A 21,640-nucleotide genomic window follows, 5' to 3' on the forward strand; every position below is an offset into this window, starting at 1 on the left:
TAATACAAAACTTTATTAGGAAACGTAAAATACTTTTCAGAAAAAAAGAAGATATTTGGTTAAAAAGTGGTAATTGAGAGTTTAAGGGCTTAGCCCAAAAAATACTTTAAGGAGCATGTTATGGAAGCGTGAACTGGGACCTGCCAACCTGCAAGGGTTGTGGAAAAGATTACGGATGAAGCTAAATTATGTCTCCTTTGTGTATGAGTTCATGATCCAAAACACACCTCCCATTTTTGCCAGTTTGGGTGAACTTGTTGCAAGCACTTTCTGAAATTGATTTTAAATTTCAAGTAACAAAACCTGCTCATACAAGGAAAACAGAGCTTAGTAGTTATACAGAGAAACACCAGCTGATGGTTGTAGTTTTAGACATTCCAAGAAAGGCAATCAAATGAAAGCGTCTATCCATGAGTCAATGAAGGGTGAAAACCATGCTTGATTGTCTTAACTAAATAAATAAAAGGATAACATGTCATGTAGAAGATTTGAGTCTTTCCCTTTCCAGATCAATATTCATTTTGTGAAATGGTTAATTTGTCCAGAAGCAAAATGTTCCATACTTGTGAAGTTTTCCATTTATTTTATTATTTTATTTGCAATCACTGATCTAGCTGCAGTTAATAAATGGAGGATGAGGTCTTTATTGGTTATGTTCTTACACCGAGAATTAAAATAAAATAGTGGGGCTAATTTGGGGTCTGATTAATTGTTTCATAACCTTTTTGAGTTTTGGGGGGAATCACCACGTGTACTTGAGAGCCAGGAAAATTGCATTCCTGCCATCAAAGTTTGGATGTGTTAGGATTAATTCCGCATGATCTGGTTGGGCCCATGTACCAATGATGTGCTATGTTTAAAGCATCTTCTCATGTTCTAATTGAGATGGATGCAAATGGTAGATTATTCCAAATTATTCCCCAGAGTTGTTCCTCTAGTTCTTCTCCAAAATCTTTCCCCCATTTTAAGTCTTAATAAAGTGAGAGGAAGGATAGCTAATTGTGTGAGAATTTTAGATAGTTGGGAGATTATTCCTTTCCCCAGTGAGTTAGTTGAGTTGAGTAGTTGCCTAAAACTATTTACACTGCGTAGTGCTTGAGTCCTTATATTGGGCTTATTTAGAAAATGTAAAATCAGGTGTATCTCTAACCAGCCACATGGTATATCCCAATATAAAATTTATTTCTGGTGCTACAAGGGGCTTGTGTTTAGTTTAGAAGTAAAATCAAAATGATATTCTGTAAGTGAGCAGAGTCTTTATACCATTTTAGGTTTGGTATCACTCTACCTCATTGTTTCTTGGGTTTTATGAGATAGCCAAGGTCTCTTGTTGGCATGAATAAAATTTAGTAGCTTTTTGGTAATTATTAACTTGAGAGATGGGTATGCTTATTGGTAAGACTCTGAATAAGTAAAGAAGGTATGATAATAGCATCATTTTTGTTTTAGACACTCTGACTAACTATGAGTATGTTAGTTTTGACCAATTTTTGAATTTAGTTGTTAAATCTTTTATCAGGGGATTAAGGTTCAATTTTTCTAGTTTAGATAGATTCTAAGGTATATTCACTCTGTTATTTAAAGGAGGTATTACAGTGTTTTAGGCCAGTTGTTTTGTGTCAATGCAGTTGTAATTTTAGAGGGGTGAATCAACCCACATTTGCTGAAGTTAATGGTAAACCCAGATATCTTGCCAGATATAACAAGTTGATGCATAACAGCAGATAATGAGGTTTCAGGGTCAGGAAGGAATAGATCAACATCATATTGCTAAAATGTTTTTTCCCCAAATAATTCAGAACATTTTAAATCATGTTTTTAAAAATATCCAATAGAAAGGTTTAGGCGATAACAGGGGCATGGCCCAAGATATTAAGACGACCAACTTCTGAGTTGTGAATAATAATACAAACTGGCATAATTTTTGTACCTTGCTGACATATGTGTATGGTTTATTAGTTCTGTATTGGCTAAGCACCAAGCATGAAAGTAATTGTGTTAATGTAATATGTTGTATAGGGATGCTTTAAAAGTGGGTGGTTTGCGTGGGTTTTGCAACAGGTGAGATGTTCTGCTTCTATCAAAATAATCATTAAGCACAAGATTAAAGTTACCACTTATCACCACTTCGCCTTGTTTAAATGAGTGCAGTGATGTAAAAGCTTCATCTAGAAATTGTTCTTGTTGGGTATTAGGTACATAAACAGAGCATAATGTCAGCCAGGAGTTATCTAACAGTCCTTTGAGGAAGATAAATCTTTCATTAGGGTCACTCAGTGCATCTTTTAATTGAAAATCAAGTTTAGGAGAAATCCAGGTTGCTGACTCCCTACTTTTGCAAGTACCTTGTGAGGTCTACCAATCTCCACCTTGATTCAGGAGGAAGGGGTATGTATCAGTGCTGTGTTTCTTCTTCTTTTATTTAAAAAGTAAGGTCTGGGTTATCTGGGTAGACCGTACCCTTCGTATTTTAAGTTTGATATCAATTTTAATTGGAGTACTCATTTACGTTCCAAGTTAGTGCAGATAAGATTAATTTAAACATGCAGCATACACCAGGCAATAGATCTATTATGCACCATAGTAATTTCAGCATTATTATCATATTCCATCAGAATAAAGATGCTCGAAATTCGTAAAGGGATTAACTGTCCCTCCCGCACTACCTGGTCCTTTCAGCCTTCCCTACAGAATAATCCCTACACCTGCAGATGAGAGTGGAATAGTCCATCTCTTCATGAGCCAAATGCTCATGAGCTAAAGTGAAATTAGGAGGCTCACACATTAACCCCTCTTCCCCAGTGGCGTAGCGTGGGTTGTCAGCACCCGGGGCAAGGCAAGTAATTTGCGCCCCCCCCCCGCTGCACTGTCCCTCCCCCAGATAGTCCCTCGCTCTCTCTCCGCACCGCACCGCACACCTGGCACCCCTCCTCTCCACAGTGGGCGCGACCCGGCAGCTCGGATCGGATTCGCACAGCCAGCACTGCAGTGAGAGAGAGTGAGTGAGCCAGGTAGGGGCAGAGAGCTGTGAGTGCGAGCGCCCCCCCCCCCCAGATGTTGCGCCCGGTGTGGCCACCCCCCCTACACCCCCCATGCTACGCTACTGCTCCTCCCTCCTTCCATGCAGAAGCAGAAAATGTTTTACATGGTTATATTGCAAACAAAAATAAGGGAATAATAGTCCAATTCTTGCCTGTTTTGGTTATAGAGGTCATAGCTCTTGGCCAAACTTACTAGTTGGTAGCTTGATTTGGGAGGCAACAACATTATTTACTTTCAAGCCTTTACATTTAATTAACAGGGCTTGTTTTCCACAAAGGAAAAGAAATCAGTCAGATTCATTTTCTCTTGTTTTCCTATGTAGGTTTCACTGGTTCTATACATTTGTGTTGTGATTTTTATGTTCTGTTTTCATTGGGTTAAATTGTGTGTGTGCATGTGTGTTTGAAATGAGAATCAACTTTGCCTTTGCCTTGGGGGCAGAAAAAAATCTTTCAAAACAGATAAATAAATAAAAGTCCTCTGCTATAAGGATTGACAAATCAACTGAGGAAAGAGCTTTTGTAGATGGTAGACAATGGAGATGACACTTTAATGTTAGCATTCAATAGTTTTGCAATAAAAATCCAGACAGCTAAATAAAATACATACTTGGAAAATAAGAGTTCTCAAGCATCTTCTTTCTCAAAAATTCAACCCTGCAATACACTTTGGGAAGATTCACTAATGATGCATCACTCAAGAACTTCACTCAGATAAGAAGTGCTTTGGGAGGTGTTGTAACCCTTAATCAACAGGTTCAGTTATTGCTAAACTTGTATCAATGATGCTGTATTCGTACTGAGTGACAGAGGATTTCAGGGCAAACTTATTCCTCGCTTTCTGTCTCAGTAGCTCAGGGTACCATATCTGAAACTTATTTCTCCTGATTTATTCTTATTAGAATAATGTAAGTAAGTAAGTTGAGGTTGCTCACTATCAAACACCATTGTGAAATCTCTGTTCAAACACAGGTCTCCTTGTTCCAAGTCCAACACCAAGGCTATTGGTTCCCTGTATTGCTGGAGAGAGAAAAGGCAGTTCTAAGAGGGAAAAGAGAGCTAATGGTCTCGCGTAAAGGTAAAGGTACTCCTGACCGTTAGGTCCAGTCACAGATGACTCTGGGGTTGGGTGATTATCTTGCTATATAGGCCGAGGGAGTCGGCGTTTGTCTGCAGACAGCTTCTGGGTCATGTGGCCAGCATGACTAAGCCACTTCTGACAAACCAGAGCAGCTCACGGAAACACCGTTTACCTTCCTGCCAGAGCAGTACCTATTTATCTACTTGCACTGATGTGCTTTTGAACTGCTAGGTGGGCAGGAACAATGGGAGTTAACTTTGTCGCAGGGATTTGAACCGCTGACCTTCTGATCGGTAAGCCCTAGGCTCTGTGGTTTAGACCACAGCACCACCCGTGTCCCAATAATGGTCTCACATATGGTCCTCTTAAAATGTCCTTCCTGAAACATCTAAAACAGGATTTCTGTTTACTCCTAACAAAACCGGGTGTTTGAAAGCATATGAAAATACACCTATATTCTAAATCAAACTTCTCACTCAGCTCTTTATTGCCACTGTCATTTCCCTCTGCCTTCTCCCCTGAATTAAAACAGTTGGCTCTTCAATGTTGGAAGAAAATCTCCATTTGTAGATGGCTGTGGAAGGATGCAGTGCTTTGGCAGAGCAGAACTTTCCTTTCTGCTCACCTGAGAGAAGTGTTTCTTAAGGGGCTGGCTAGCTGCAGCATCACAGCTTGATGCTGTTGAGGAAATAGCTCTCTGAGCTTACAAGTAGTGCCTGGAAAGGAAGGGGGTCTATAAAAGAGCACAGCCATGTGGTGACAAAAAGAATGGGGAAAAGCCTAGGGGCAGGCAGGTGCCCTGTGGTTCGCAACAGTAATGGCCAGTGCGATGGAGGTGGAGCTGCTCTCCTGATACCAGGAATGCTGCAACCTACCTGGCTGGGGATGGGAAGGGGCTTGGCTCCCACTGCAGTGATCTGCTCTGACCTCAGCCAAATGCTCAGTTCAAGAAAGAGCCAAGCAGCGCTGTTTTTCTAGAAAAATAGGTGCCGGAACTCACCACGAATTGTTCTCTTATTATGGCAATGGCACCCACCTGAGAGGTGCTGGAACTAAGTTTCAGCAAGTTCCAGCTGGGAGGAAAAAGCCCTGAAGCCAAGGCATCTGTGTGATGGTAGCTTGTGGTTTGATTCTTCATCAGTCAATCAAATGATGCTTCTTCTCCTCTCTTTGACTAAAAGTATGCTTGGCTCCCAAAAAGCAATGCATTATTACTGCCAAGTGCCATTCATCATCTGGGTTCTTAAATGCTTTGTGGTATTAATTATTTATGGGGCAAAGCCAACTCAGCATTTGATATGTTAAAAAATGGATACAAAGCTGCTTTTGATTTATACATTTCAAAATGTAAAGTGTCACGAGTCTTCAAAGCCAGCTCGTTTCTGCAGCTTACAGCCTTCAAATCAAATAAAGCTTATCAGAAAGGGGTATGGACACTACCTTGTTTGGTTTTGTTGAAGTAATCTACTTAGAGAGCAGCTTCAAATGGAACAAAGATGCGTGGAGGGTAAAGGTGCAATGAAATTCCCCTTCTCTTTTCCTCGCTTCCGCTTTAGCGTCTAGAGTTGGCCTCAAGCTTTCCGGGGGCCCCTAGATTTCTGGAACTCAATGTGGGTAAGCTCTGCAAATCAATTTGGACTAGTGATGATCCAAATCTTCTTGTTGTTGTTAGTCCCTTTCTCCAAATTTGTTTTGGGTAAAGGTAAAGGTAAAGGGACCCCTGACCAAAACCTGGCAAAACCACAAGCCACCTTCAGGAGAGAATAACATGGACTCTTGGGAGTGGGAGAGAAGCCTAGTGTAAATGACATCGCTTTTTTCCAACCAGGTTCTGGCATGATGGTACATCACAATGTAGCATTGTTCCCTAAGTGGTTGGGGGAAACCAATGTTGCATCTTGTAAGCAGAGGCGGGAGAAAGTAAACTTCAAAACACAAGGGGGAAAAAGGCATTTTGGCTACTACTTTCAGTAAGCCTCCATCTTGTACAGTTAAGTAGCACTTACAGTGCCAGCCCTACAGATGTGTCTGCAAAATGGAGAGGGCTCTTCTCTATTTGCTGAGCTTTATTTTAGACTTTATACTATAAGTGGGCAAAGATGAAACATGAGACTGTTGTTCCTATGATTTCCCCTTGTTACATTGTAATGTTTTCATTGGGTGATTCATGACTGATTCTCACATCTGCCTCGACTGTAGCAGCCACTGGTTGGGCTGGTTTGTAATGCCTGAAGTCTAGAACAGTCACATGTGAGGCATCAACACATCCTGAACTTAGCACATGTTAACAGTCTTTGTCGACTGTCACAGCAAATGTATGCACAGTTCCATCCATGCCATTGGATAGCGTCCAACTGCCTCTGTGTGCAACGTTCATGGTGATAAAGTGAAAAGCTCCATGGGAAGTTATCAAATCTGACTTGCACTAGACTTATGGTGCTAGAGGCAGTGGTGAAAAATGATCCTCTCAGCAGGTAAATATGCATGCTTCTATTCCATGCATTTATATTGCTTCCAATGGATGTCTTAATCAAATGCATAATATTTTAAAATATTATCAAATCTGTCTTTCATTGTATTGATCTGAGGGCAAGTTGCGACGAAAGGAGGACCTAACCCAGCAGGCCAGCACTACATAACAACAACAACAACAACAAAAACAAGAGGAGGTGTTTGGACTTGATATCCCGCCTTTCATTCCCCTTAAGGAGTCTCAAAGCAGCTAACAATCTCCTTTCCCTTCCTCCCCCACAACAAACACTCTGTGAGGTGAGTGAGAATGAGAGACTTCAGAGAAGTGTGACTAGCCCAAGGTCACCCAGCAGCTGCATGTGGAGGAGCGGGGAAGCGAACCTGGTTCACCAGATTACGAGTCCACTGCTCTTAACCACTACACCACACTGGCGCTCAAGTAAAACATACCCATGAACTCTAAAAGTGATAATTTATTAAATAACAAGTGACATGGTAGCAGAAGCTAGCTACAACTAAAAGGTAAAGGTAAAGGACCCCTGACAGTTAAGTCCAGTTGCAAATGACTCTGGGGTGAATGACCTGAGACTCACAGGTGAAAGCTGAGTGCAGGGTGGGGACCAAAGGAGGATAAACTACCTCAGAAGGAGCATGACATGTCCCCCACCAGAGGTACCATCCCTTCCCTAACACCCCATCAGGGCTGGATTTAGGTTTGATGAGGCCCTAAGCTACTGAAGGTAATGGAGCCCCTTTTATGTTCAGTTGTCTTTTGTCAACAACAAATTGTCGCTGTTTTTTGTGTTGAATATATGCTATATATGGGGCCATAGCTGTCAACTTTTCTCTTTTCTTGCGAGGAATCCTATTTGGAATAAAGGAATTTCCCTTAAAAAAAGGGAAACATTGACAGCTATGTGTAGGGCCCATTACTTACATCATAGGAGCCTACACAACACAACACAACACAACACACTGTTGCTGTATGTAGGTTTCATTTTATTTTATTTGTTTTTTATCTTATATTTTGGAAATGTACAGCCAGGTTTTTTTCCTTTAATTTTTTTGGGGGCCCCCAAGAGAGTGGGGTCCTAAGCTAAAGCTTGTTTAGCTTATACGTAAATCCAGCACTGTACCCCATACACCCATAATAATATTATATGATTTATGCTGTACTTGTGTTTTTTTGTGTTAATGCTACTTGTTGTTTGTAACCTGCTTTGGGATTCTTCTGAATGGATACAGCAGCATAGAATACAATCAATCAAGGTACGAGGTAAGAGAATTCCTGAGATGCCATGAGATTCAAGTGGCCAGTTGTACCACACCATGCTCAGTTGTACTCTACCGCTCATCCTTGCCTTGGTTGTCACAGAGTCACTACATCCCTTTTGACTGCAGGTAGCAGTGAAGGATGCTGGAGGAGACTCTTGAGAGTCCCATGGACTGCAAGAAGATCAAACCGATCCATTCTGAAGGAAATCAGCCCTGAGTGCTCACTGGAAGGAAAGATCGTGAAGCTGAGGCTCCAATACTTTGGCCACCTCATGAGAAGAGAAGACTCCCTGGAAAAGACCCTGATGTTGGGGAAGATGAATGGTACAAGGAGAAGGGGACGACAGAGGACGAAATGGTTGGACAGTGTTCTCGAAGCTACCAGCATGAGTTTGACCAAACTGCGGGAGGCAGTGGAAGACAGAAGTGCCTGGCATGCTTTGGTCCATGAGGTCACGAAGAGTCGGACACGACTAAATGACTAAACAACAACAACAAGCAGTGAAGGAAGACAGAAAGGCATGCCAGTTGGAGAATATAGCGAAGAAGAGCCACACTGACCTAACTAGCTGAGACTCAGTTGCTCCACATCTAAATTTTCTTGCATCTGCAAATCGTGGATTCTGATTGTCCATGGTTACAGAATACCTGTAAGGTGTGCATTTTAAGTTCACGCTTTGTGATTTTGACCTAGCTGGAGTGTTATTAAATTAATTGAAGTTACTAAAACCATTTCACCTTTCAAGGGTTGGCAACCTAATTTGGTCAGATACAGCACACTAGAAAAGGTTCATGGAAAACCCTGGGCATGCAACTGGAAGCTCTGGGCCCCTCTAGTGTATGGCAGCAATGTACGGCTCCATATATAAGTAAGGATTTCCAGATGGCCTGTTTACTATAGTTCAAGGTTGCAGAGTAATGCAAACTAGCAAACAAGCAAATAAATGTCCTGCCTATACATGCATATCAAATCATGCTCCTGAATCTCTACTGCAATAAACCCTGAGTAGCTTGCAAAATTGAGTTCAAATTTATGGTTATATTTTCATCTCCTAACATCATATACTGCATCCTTGCTGTTGTATAAATCAACTGCACTAAGAACTGGGTCTCATCTAACAGGTGAGACTTACAGATTCCAATTTGTTTCCAATACCTTTAAGCATCTACAGGTACTCATTCATGGAATGGGTGCTCCAGTGTTCTGTCAGCTCCAAGAAGAAAATATACAACATCATCAATTCGCCCTCTTGCTGCTGAGTAGAATTCAAGATGCAGCAGCAGTAATGCCTATCTCTTAATTTGCCTATTATGTATTCAATAATTCAGTACATAAAGGAAAAGGTAACAACTCCCATGAAAAAGGAGAAAGAAAAAATGGTTGGAATCATTAAAAATACACAATTTGTCATAAAGTAGGTACAGTATTTAAATAACAATTTCCATGAGGACTTTTTAAACCTAAAATTCAGTGTGACATCTAAGAAAAATGTGCATACTATAATCAATTATATTTGATCCTGTAAGCATGTTGTGCCTTATAACTAGGGAAAGATCAATCAGTATATATCTTGCATGTGTCAATTTGCACACTCATAACTATGTTCTGTCATGTTTTTTGTATTATCTGCATTTTTTTTTAAATTGCACAATTCTTTTTACATAAAAACTTATCTTATTACACATTACGTATGTACATGTTTTATTTCGACGTACTCATTAACAAACATACTCCATCCTAAACTTGCCAAGAACTGCAAGACTAATTTTGGAGAAATGTGAAATCTGAAGTTTAATTACACTCCAATCTGTACATTGCCCTGGGAGGTGTGGATTAGGTCAGTATGCACTGGAATTCACAGGAATCAATTTCCTCAAGTATCCAAAATATGTCACAGTATTGTCTGCCACAACCCTTTCTCAGTAAATAAGGCAAAGGGCTGCAATTCATGCATCTTTCCAGTCACACATAAAGAGGTGGAGGAGCTCTTATTTCAACAGTAAAATAAATACCTGAGATGGATTCTGAACCTTCCCTCATTTCATGCCTCACCACCTCAGATTTGGTTCTTCCTGGGTTTCTAACACTTCCCAGCCCCATTATCAAAAGTGAGCCAGAAAGAGAAGGAAGTGCTTAGAACCTTGGACTGAGGGGAGGTAATATGGTGGGATGGGGACAGAGATACAGAAAGCGTGTTCTCCTTCATGGAGAGCATGGGTTGTGGTGGGGGCCGACAAGACACTCCAAAATTGTGGGGTGGGCTAATTGATCATTGGCCACTGTTGTGATTGGGCTTCCCTTGTTGTTGGGAAGAAGTTAACGTTGCCATTTTGTGATTGACAGCTTGAAACCTTAAAACTCCCTGCACGAGGCTAGGGCTTCCTCTTTTCGCTCTGGCCATCGGATTGCCTGTCCCCCTCCCTATATTTAGGGTTGTTCGCATTAACCTTGCTATGCCTGTCATGGGGTCATCTGCTTTTGGGGCAGGGGCCAGGTAGGAATTTTGTCCATCTGGCTGATTGGCTGGTGCCATTTGATTTTTGCCTACTGCGTAGCAAATTGTCACAACTTGTAAGGTTGTGGTTAGGCATTGGTTTTTGGTTTGGTTGGTTGAGGGGCATGGATTGGCTGTGTCTCCCCCTCTAATGCTGCTGTTGCAAGGGTATTCCGTTAAAGGAATACAGGGGCTCACCATTGCTTTTGTCTGAACTCTGTCAAGGGGCTAGGGCCAGGCAAGAGCCCCTGCTTGCTTTTGGGGAGGGCTGAGGGCAAGTTCCCTGCTCCATTGCTATCCCCAAAATGTATTCCCCTTTTCTGGCTTTCGCAGGTTTGCGGAATGTCAGTCTGTCCCCACCAAGGACAGATAGTGGCAACCAATGCCTAAGCAACCACTCACATTTTTTTGTATTTAAATAAAGTTGTGGCCAAAAATTATACCAAAAAAAACCTTAAACAAAAATTTCTGTGTGAGGTGTGAGTTATTTGGGGTGGCTTGGGGACCTCGACGCGCAACCTTCATTTTGCATGTTCCATTTTGTGTTAAAACAAGCTCTGCCCCACCATTCAAATTTTATATATGGACAGGTCAGGCACTAAAAGAAAGTCACATTTCTCACCATCACTTGTAGTTTTGGGCCTGTGTTAAGAAAGAGTGTGTCCGCAGAATATACAAAGTTTGAAAAATATTGACTTGAGTGAATATGTTACCAATCTAGCATGACTTAGCCAATGCAAGGATCTGGTTCTCTCCAGCCTCCTGGAAGCTAAGTAACACATGAGCTGACACACTTAACAAGCTACAGTGCACCAATGAGTCACCGAACACCACAGTAATTGGTGTCATAAAGGCTGCCCCTGAGCCACTCTACTTATTAGAAAATCATCACCTCTGCTGGCTGTGCTGCAGGGTTGTTGCAAGCGCTTTCCTAATCAATCCCTCAAGGAAGTTTTCACAGAACACAGCAAATGGTTCTGATTTTTATTTGGCTACAGGTGCACTTCCTGGCTGACCTAGTAATTTTTAACTATTACGGGCACTTGTTGCATAGTGCTTGGCTTCATTTTAAGGTGCCCCCCATGATATTAGTAGTATATTCGTGGGATGGAGACCTTCCCAGGCTGCTAGTTCAGCAAGTCAGGCAACATTCAGTCAAACACACAAGGCACACGATGTACATGCTGGTCCAAATAAAGCCTAAGGCGTGTGACAGACAAGGAAATGTTACCTGAGCAGTGCCATTATGAAAATGAATTCATTTACACCCAGTAAAGACCATCAAGAGTATTGTGGAAAGAGCAAGGCCTACCGCCTTAGACATTAGTTCTGTATGAGGCATAATTTATGAGAGGAATGTGTTTTTTGTACATTAATATATATCAGAACACACACCCAACCTTTTTTTGTGGGTGGATGACCTTGTATGGGTGCAATTAAGTGGAATGAGGCATATTTGACAGCCAACGTTCTGTAGTATAGCAAACTCTTAGGGACGCGTGTGATACAAACCAGCCAGGATATCCCCATCATCATCAATTTATTTAGGAATCACCTTCCATATATGTCACAAGGTGATTGCAAAATGGGATTTAAAACAGCTTAAAAAGTGAAGAAAAAACACAGAATATAACAGATTTTTTTTAAAAAAACCAGTAACAATTAGACACCCACGGCAGAGACCTCTTCGTTCAGCAGGGCAAGCCCTCCCCTGCTAACTTATGGTTATAAAACTGAACTGAAAATATGAAGCTATACCTAAATATATCCACAACTCAAATCTTCAAGTACACATGGCTGTGTGTCTTCCTTCGATTATGAGCCTGCAGACCAGGAATCTTCCTAATTGCTCTAGATCAGGCTTCCCACTTTCAGACAACAGTTGGAGTTTAAAACCGTACGATCGGGTGCCTTACTAGATGCATACCATGACATCAGAAAAGCAATCACACTTTAGAAAATGGCCTTGAAGATTTCTAACACAGAAAGACTGGAACTCTAAATATAAGCAATTGGGTGAACTTCTGTTGTTTTTTTATTAGATGCTCTTGTTATTTTTATTAGATGTTATTTCTGTGATTGTACTTTTTGCAAGTGCGAACTTTTTTTGGGGGGGGGGAGGAATGTTCTTAATATTGTAATTTAAATTGTTTTGACCAGCCCTGGGACCTTAGAGTGAAGGGCAGGTAATAAACTATAATTTATTACCCTGAGACCTCTGGGTATAGGGCGCTATATAAATTCAATAAATAATCATAATATCCCAGATGGGCAGGATATAAATAATAAATTATGTTGTTGTTGTTGTTGTTGTTGTTATGTCAGAACAAAAAAAGTCTTGCATTTTTTTCCAAATAGTACAGAAGGGTGGTGCCCATCATATCTCAACAGGAATGTTGTTTCACAGGGCAAAACCCTTCTCAGAGTCACTCTGAAGATCTTTGGAACTTGAAGGACAAAGTCTCCCACAGATCACAATGACCTACTGGGTATATATGGGTATATATGTATCCTTGATACATCATATAGCTGATTGTCCTTTGCACCCTCGAACCACCTAGCCATGGACTGACTCCTTGCCTAGAGAGTTGTGGCCAAATAATTCATTTGTGTGACCAAAAGGGTACAAGAGGATTCTAGACTTCAGTTTCATCAGTTGGAATAAGGAATGGCAGGGGGAGCTTAGAATAGAAATGTTAAAAACTACTGCTGTCAACAGAGATCTAGCTTAATAAAGGAAGAGAAATTTGCAGCTGGTTCAGGTAAATATTTAATATGCTTTCAATCAGTAAGATGTATTAGCGTGTACCCTCATAATTGCACTTTTATCGTTGTTTTGGAAAATGAAAAGTATATTTCTCTTCAATAACTTTAATAACGAAACAGTCATTTGTATTTCTGAAGTTTAAAAGGAGTAATAAATCTGTTTTATTGCGACATATTTAAACTCTGATGCCATGGAAGATGAAGATTGGCAGGTTTTTTCAGTTTATTCTGCAGGCTGAAACAAATGAGTTCTAGGAAATATTGAATGATGCTAATATTACTGTTTAAGACATCATCTTTAATCAGGCTAGTCTGATGAAGAGTAACGTTAAGCATAATAAGCAGGCACTGGATGCAAAACTTGAGGCGGCAGTCCACTACACACTGAATTGGAGGGAAGTTAACAGAACTTAGTAGAACCATACATAGGATCATTCTGAAATGGTATGGTGCTCTTGCTACAGAGATGTCATGGGTTTCACTGTTTATTTGTTTGTTTAAGATTGTGTGTTCTTCTCTTCTTCAGAATTTATCATTCTGAAAAATCCATACTTGTTGGGGGACTGTTTGGTACCCCATTTTGGCACCGCTGATTCATCTCCTCAGCAGACAATGGTCTTCATAAACAGGGTTGTGTGGGTTTATACAACCAATCCGGAAGCACATATGAGAGCAAGTCATTCAGTTCAAAACAGTTCAAAGACCTGCTAAACAAAACACTTCAAAAGGGAAACACAACAACAGCCAAAAGAAGTGGGTCAGCTTTTTTTTTGGGGGGGGGGGGGACCAAAGCTGAATATGAGAGGGCAGGTGCAGGCAGAGGTGGCAGGTTGCCCCCAAGACTGAGGGAGCCAAACTCGAATGGCACACGTTACACACGTTGTACATTGCGCGTGTGATGTCACACATGCGCAACACACAGGGTTGCCTCATTTTGGGGGGCAGCCCAGCCCCCTTAAAACAAATATTGAGGGGGCTGAGGTGCCTTCACCCCCCCAGAGTTGGCGCACCTGGCCGCAGGACAGCCATAATTGGAATCAAGGTCCTCAAATATGAAGTATGAGTTCATAAGGACCCCACCTCTGTGTTGCTGTACAGGAGTGCCTACTTGAATAAAATATGGGGCAGGTAAACTTCGCCGTGTATAATTGATCACATGACCTGGTACATGCACATCATTTGAATGGCAGTGCCCATCAACTGGGGGGGGGGGTTGTTGGGGGTATTGGTCATTTGTTTTCAGAAAACTGGAAGCCTGGTTGGAAGCGTCCCGGGCAAATCTGTTTCATGGCAGCCTTCACACCATTAACAGTCAGAGGGAGGTCCCCTCAAATATTTTACTGGGGCACCGAAGACCCCTTGGCCCCTAGGAGTTGGTTACTATGTTACTGTACCACGCTGGTCCCATTCTGCTCCCCACTTAGGGGCGGAGGAAGGGGCATGCAGTGGGGGGCGGGCCACACCTGGTGTCACCACTGGGGGGGATGACAAAATGTTGGGCGGCACTCACTGTGGGGCCTGCAGAGCACCCAAGCCACATGTCTCTCCTGGGAGTCACGAGGTGGCTTGGGCGCCCGCAGGTTCCATGCTGCCCCCAAACGGTCTGCCCACCTCCTCTCTCTCAGCTGTAGGGCAGCTGAGTGGGAGGAGGCAGGCAGACTCCTCAGAGGCCCTGCTGAGCATCCTGTCCTGGCTTGCCATGCCCCATGGGCGGCTGGTCCCACCCCTGGGCACAGGGCATGCAAACTCCCCAGGTGTCCAATCGGCTTGCTCCACTGCTGTCCCCACCAGCATAGCTGTTCAAAGGAGGTCTGACTTTTTACCATATGTGGTGGAATTGCAGTAAAATCAAAATATTCTGGGAAATGATATATAATGAGCTAAAGAAAATGTTCCATTTAACATTTATGAATAAGCCTGAAGCTTTGTTATTACGGATAGTGGGAAAAGACCTGCCAAAGAAATTTAAAAATATTTTTATGTATGTGACAACGGCGGCAAGAGTCTTAATAGCACAAGGATGGAAGAATGAGGAAATCCCGACGAAAGAACTGTGGCAAGAAAAACGGATGGACTATGCGGAATTGGCAAAACTGACACACAAACTATGTGATAAGGATAACTGTGACTTCAAAGACGAATGGGAACCTTTTATGAAATATTTGAAGAAGCAACAAAACGAACTGGACTCTATGGCAGGTTTTGAATAAACATTCACAAACCTTTTATTGTAATATATAGATAGACAACTTGAGGATCTTTACAATTTTATAACATGCAGATAGAAATATGTGTTGAGAAACCAGAGAAAGGAGCTGAGGGAAGTCCGGGGGTGGGTGGGAGGTTGGGATTTTTGTTTGGGGGGAGGGACGGGAAAAATGGATGGAAAAATAATAATAATGTGGATGATGTATTTTTGATAAAACCATTGTGTTGAAATTTCCAATAAAAATTTATTTTTAAAAAAGGAGGTCTGAAAAAAGACACCTACATGTGTACATCTATATACACACAGGCATTCTGTATGATCAGCAGCATAGATGGTGTTTGATGCCCTATGACTGGGATTCAAGAAGACATCAACAACTCGCTTCTTGCTCCATAGAGGTTTGCTTCACTACTAGAGAAGTAATGGACATTACAGAAATCATGCTGTATGGTGTAAGCATTAGTAGCTACTCAGTTTCCCATTTAGGTTGTGCAGCTAGTAATTGTACCACAGTGAGTACTAATCTAAACCTTGACATATCACTGAGGCAACTTCCTGCAAACAAGCATGTTGGGGTGTTAAGAAGTTGACCTGGTATTTTCAGTTTTATATTACACAGAGATGAAACGTATCCTCATTAATGACTGTGAATTTCATTAAGGTTAAAAGTGGAATGGCAAGTTGGCCAATTAAAAAGATATTAATATTCCTCTAATGCCCTGTGCATGGTTTTTTTTTTTTAAATTTTAAAAAGCAACCACAAAACACCAAATAGAAAATATTATAGCTAGAATCCAATTACTTCCAAAAGTTTGCTGCGTGTTGTCATCCTAACTTGCCCACAGAAATGAGCATTAATGCCTTAATTTGCCTTCTAAAGTTCCCTTTAAGGAAAATGTTAATTTTTAATAAAAATGCAAAAGATAAGATTCTAAAGTAGCAGTTAAGAAACCAAGATTATATCAGAAGTAAGTAAATATATATCCATAACGTTTGCTCAATATTTATATAACTGCAAGCCAAATATGCAAAATATATCTATTTCTTTTAAGTCAATCTGAAGTATACAGTACTTGGATGGCAGTAGTTCCTATTGAAACAAACAGGTCTTACTTCTGTGGCAATACCACCATGGGAATTGGTTACGTCGTGGGCAGCAAATATTGCTGTGCCCCTAGGCTTTTAATGGGATATAATTTTGACCTTGGTGCTGTTTTAAATTGCTGCTGTTTTTGTTTTATGTTGTTTTCACAGTTATTTTCATTTTGGGGATTACTTGGTTTTTATTGTGAATTTTTATTATGGATTATGAATTGGTGTTACCTTTTGGAAAACTGTGTGCAACTTGAGAAGGGTCATATCTTAATGTCGTGCCTGTGGGGTTCCCAGAGGTCTTTGGCTGGGCACTGTAGGAAACCAGATGGAGGAGTACACAGACCCTTGTTCTAACTGAGCATAACTCTCCATTCCCTCTTTAAAAGTTACTGGTATTCAGAGGTAGACTGCCTCTGAACATGCAGGTTCCATTGAATCATGCTTGGCCCATCTCTTTCTGGATATCCATATGGCGCTCAGAGGTGTGCCCCAGAAAATTCTGAACTGATTGGTGAAATTTATACGCTTTCAGAGCAGCTTGAAAGATGAGATAGCTGAGATTTGGTTTATTTATGTACGTATGCATTTATTTTTACACTAGTAAAATAATTAGGTCCAGTCGTGACCGACTCTGGGGTTGCGGCGCTCATCTCACTTTATTGGCTGAGGGAGATGGTGTACAGCTTCCGGGTCATGTGGCCAGCATGACTAAGCCGCTTCTAGCGAACCAGAGCAGCACATGGAAACGCCGTTTACCTTCCCGCTGGAGCGGTACCTATTTATCTACTTGCGCTTTGACGTGCTTTTGAACTGCTAGGTTGGCAGGAGCAGGGACCAAGCAATGGGAGCTCACCCCGTCGCGGGGATTCGAAACACTGACCTTCTGATCGGCAAATCCTAGGCTCTGTTTGAAAATAATTGGTTGATGCTGGCAAGACTCTCCCAAGGATTCCTACTTCATGTCACTTCCCTGTCTCAGCCACTTCCCCTTAAACAGAGCACCACATTACATATCATTGCTTCCATGAGGAATCATACCAGGAAAACTCAGGAGTGTATTACCAGTGTCTAGTGAGACAGTAAGTTAGCTGACACCCCTAAAATTCTAAAAGAAAGATATGATACCTTGCCTCCAAAGCCAACCCAAATGCCTCCAAATTTTGACTGTGGAGAACACACAACTTGTACCATGAAAACGGGGAGGGAATGACTCACCATCCAAGGACCTTCAATGTGTAGCTGAGGTCAAGGGTCAGACTAGTTCCTTGGCTGGGGTGGGGAGACCAAGCTATATCTTATTGGGGACGCCATCCTATCTACACCCTCTGGTTCAAAGAGCACATCCCCTACAGTGCCTGCTTCCCTAGTCTCTCAGAAACCAAAGGCTACAAAATAAGGTGAGAGCCATCAGCCAGCCAGATCCTCCAGGGATGCAGAGCCTGCCACACTTGAGGCCTGGTCAGTTGGCTCTAGCTTTCAACAGAGGCAACATCTTCGCTTGCTGCCTTAGCAGGGATGTGTGGAGCTGTCCATGGTACTGCACATTCACTGCTTACTACTTGAACTTGTAACACAAGCCTCAAGAGCCCACAAAAGTGGGTAACCATTATACAAGCACCCTCTAACCACTTTGTTTAAACCTTTTTAAAGCCAGCTAAGAAGGTTGCCATCACCCTATGCCACACTAGTGAATTCTGGTTAATTATACATATGTTTATAAACATATTATGATATGTTGTGGGGAGGGGCAACTCCAGCATTTTAAAATGAGCATTGTGCGTAGACATAAACAGATCTGCCAGAAGGTGTGGAAGTGCATAGTATTGCTGCTTCGGATTATAACTGCTCCATTCCATTTACTGTTAAGTTCCTGTCGGGCCTTTAGCTAGCCAATATTCTATGACTATTGAGCGTACTCCGTCCTCATCGGGCTGTTATCTCCATCCTGTGGTTTTCCCCTTAAAGTTTCTTCTTCTTCTGCAAACTGTTATGTTTCCCTCAGACCTGATGGTACTGCTCTCCTCTTGTGCATGGAGGCTGCACTTTTGGCTATCTACATAAGCAACAATATATCGTCGTCTCTTCTAGAAAAAGCTACGGGCCCCAAGATCTCAGTAGCTTTCTCGCTGAGGCTGTTAGCACAGTGAAGGGACTTACATGCTGTCTCCAGGGATATTCCAGCACTATGAAGAACTGCAAGAACAACTCCCTCTGTCTGCCTGCACCACACACACACACACACACACACACACACAACTCCCCTGTAATGATGGAGAATTATTTCTGAAGGTGAAATGACTGCCTAATTTAAACAGCACCATGTTCTAGGGAGGTTGATTCAGGGTATTTTCTGCTAGGAGCTTTCACTGATTTGGCTACTAATCCTGAAGCCTGTCAGGAAAAACAAAACTTCTCAGCTACATTTATGCTTGGTTAGTTCCCAAGGGCATTTTTAATACCTCCCCTAATTAAAGGGATGCTTTACTAGTGTTCCTGCAGTTGCAGGTAATTGGCAATCACCAACTGCAGGGGTTTGATGAGGGGGTTTGTTAAACAAAAAACCAAAAAAAAATGATGGAAAAGGAAAAAGGGGGAAACAGTTCTCATCTGCCCCCATTATGTAGTTTAAATCCTTTAAAACTGATCTCATGTCTGTAAGAAATTCTTACTTGGGAAAGATTCGAGCAGACGAAGCAATCCATGAATCACTTGCACTGAAAAATTCAAGGCTTTGATTTCCCAAAGGCTAGAAATTGTAAAGCTTAATCCCAGCAACATTACTCTAGGGAAAGTTAGTCTTAGGGTATTTAGTCTATTTGCTTTATAAATGCTGACAACACAGGCAGCAGAGAGACAGCAAAGCGGATTACAACGAGAAAGAAAACAACTTCATTTTGCTCCAAGCATGAAGGCCAAATTCAAGTTCTTACTGGCTTTTAATGCAAATTGGTTTTCATATATATATATATATATATGCTTTCGTAGATTTTCACGGGTACAGGAATGCAGGTTTTGGTGTCCTCGGGTGTCTTCCCGTGTAAAAGTTGGGGTGTCTAGGCGACGTTTCGACGAGGTCTCACTCGTCATCTTCAGGCTGGTGCTTTCGGCTTCTTGTTACTGGAACAGAGCAGGATCTCAGTGTTTGAGTTCCTATAAATACTGTTGAGGAGGTGTGGTGTATAGCCTCCAATGTTCTGGGCAGAGAGGAGGTTCCCAGGCTAGTGTGCCTTTTCTTCTTTTGTTCCTTAATTACTTGAGGGATATCTTGAGTGATTTCTTGAGTGATTTCCTGAATCCCACTTAGGTGGGTCATTAGGTGTGGATTAGTTGCTAAAGCCTTCGTGTCTTGAACTCTTGAACTTTGTGAAGAGTTTTTCTGAGAAGATGGCTGTACTGCACTTGGCTGTGCTCTGGCTTGGCTTCGTGTATAGGGGCGAGCTGTGGTTTTGTGGCCTGTGCCAGCCAGATCTGTGTAGGGATTGCAGGGGGGTGCAGCATCCGGAGGTGCCACCCTGGTTTGGCTACTGGATGGTGTCTGTAATTTATCTGTGGAGAGGGTCTGGGTTTGGGTCTGGTGTGGTTGATTGGTGATGGCGTTCTGTGTGCCTCTGGATCTGGTGTCAGATTTTGTGGGGAGGGCTAATTTCCAGATGTCTGGCAAGCGGGATGTGTCGTCACGCTTGTTCATGTTGTGGGGGTGTTTCTCTATCTCGATGACCTTTGTAATTTGGCCACACGGGAAGGAAAAACTGGATAGCTTCCTCACACATCTCAACAGCCTACACCCCAAAATACAATTCACTATGGAAATAGAAGCCAACAACCAACTTCCCTTCCTTGACGTCCTAATCTACAAAAAACCTGATGGCTCCCTAGGACACACTATCTACCGGAAAAAAACACACACCAACCGCTACTTACATGCACAATCACACCACCACCCTGCACAAATAAACTCCGTAGCCAAGACTCTCATCTCCAGAACCAAACGCCTGGCTGACGAAGACCACTTGACAACTGAGTTACAGAATCTCTCAAATGTGTTAATTGCCAATGGATACCAGCAAAACAGGGTTACGAAGCTAATCCAAAAAGAAACACCCCCCAAAAACCAAGACACAGAAGAAAACAATGGCATAGCCCTCCTTCCTTATATCAAGGGCACTACAGATAAAATTAGCAAAATCCTCCATAAACACAATATCAAAACAGCCTTTTGCACCAACCAAAAAATAGCCAATATCCTCAGAAACCCCAAGGATAAAATTCAGTTGGAAAACCAAGGGGTCTATGAAATACCCTGCAAAGTCTGCCCAGCCACGTACATTGGACAAACAAACAGACGAATAAATGCACGGATCGCAGAACACAAGAATGCCGTCAAAAAAGAAGAAAAAACTTCCTCTCTTTTCCAACACATGAAAGAAACAGGACACGAAATTAATTTTGCAGATTCCAAATTGCTCTTTAACATGGAACATCACCACAAGAGAATAATCATGGAAGCCATCGAGATAGAGAAACACCCCCACAACATGAACAAGCGTGACGACACATCCCGCTTGCCAGACATCTGGAAATTAGCCCTCCCCACAAAATCTGACACCAGATCCAGAGGCACACAGAACGCCATCACCAATCAACCACACCAGACCCAAACCCAGACCCTCTCCACAGATAAATTACAGACACCATCCAGTAGCCAAACCAGGGTGGCACCTCCGGATGCTGCACCCCCCTGCAATCCCTACACAGATCTGGCTGGCACAGGCCACAAAACCACAGCTCGCCCCTATACACGAAGCCAAGCCAGAGCACAGCCAAGTGCAGTACAGCCATCTTCTCAGAAAAACTCTTCACAAAGTTCAAGAGTTCAAGACACGAAGGCTTTAGCAACTAATCCACACCTAATGACCCACCTAAGTGGGATTCAGGAAATCACTCAAGAAATCACTCAAGATATCCCTCAAGTAATTAAGGAACAAAAGAAGAAAAGGCACACTAGCCTGGGAACCTCCTCTCTGCCCAGAACATTGGAGGCTATACACCACACCTCCTCAACAGTATTTATAGGAACTCAAACACTGAGATCCTGCTCTGTTCCAGTAACAAGAAGCCGAAAGCACCAGCCTGAAGATGACGAGTGAGACCTCGTCGAAACGTCGCCTAGACACCCCAACTTTTACACGGGAAGACACCCGAGGAC

At 42.2% G+C, this 21,640-nt stretch overlaps 1 protein-coding gene across 2 annotated transcripts in view; it reads right to left on the reverse strand.

Annotated features, from left to right (window-relative positions):
* The window catches only part of SGCZ (sarcoglycan zeta), a 561,235-nt gene that overhangs the window by 150,812 nt on the left and 388,783 nt on the right, over positions 1–21,640 (reverse strand). The gene's annotated exons all lie outside the window — the stretch shown is intronic.

The sequence above is a fragment of the Podarcis tiliguerta genome (genome assembly GCF_965153285.1).
Source record: "Podarcis tiliguerta genome assembly, chromosome: 9".
Classification (NCBI taxonomy): domain Eukaryota; kingdom Metazoa; phylum Chordata; class Lepidosauria; order Squamata; family Lacertidae; genus Podarcis; species Podarcis tiliguerta.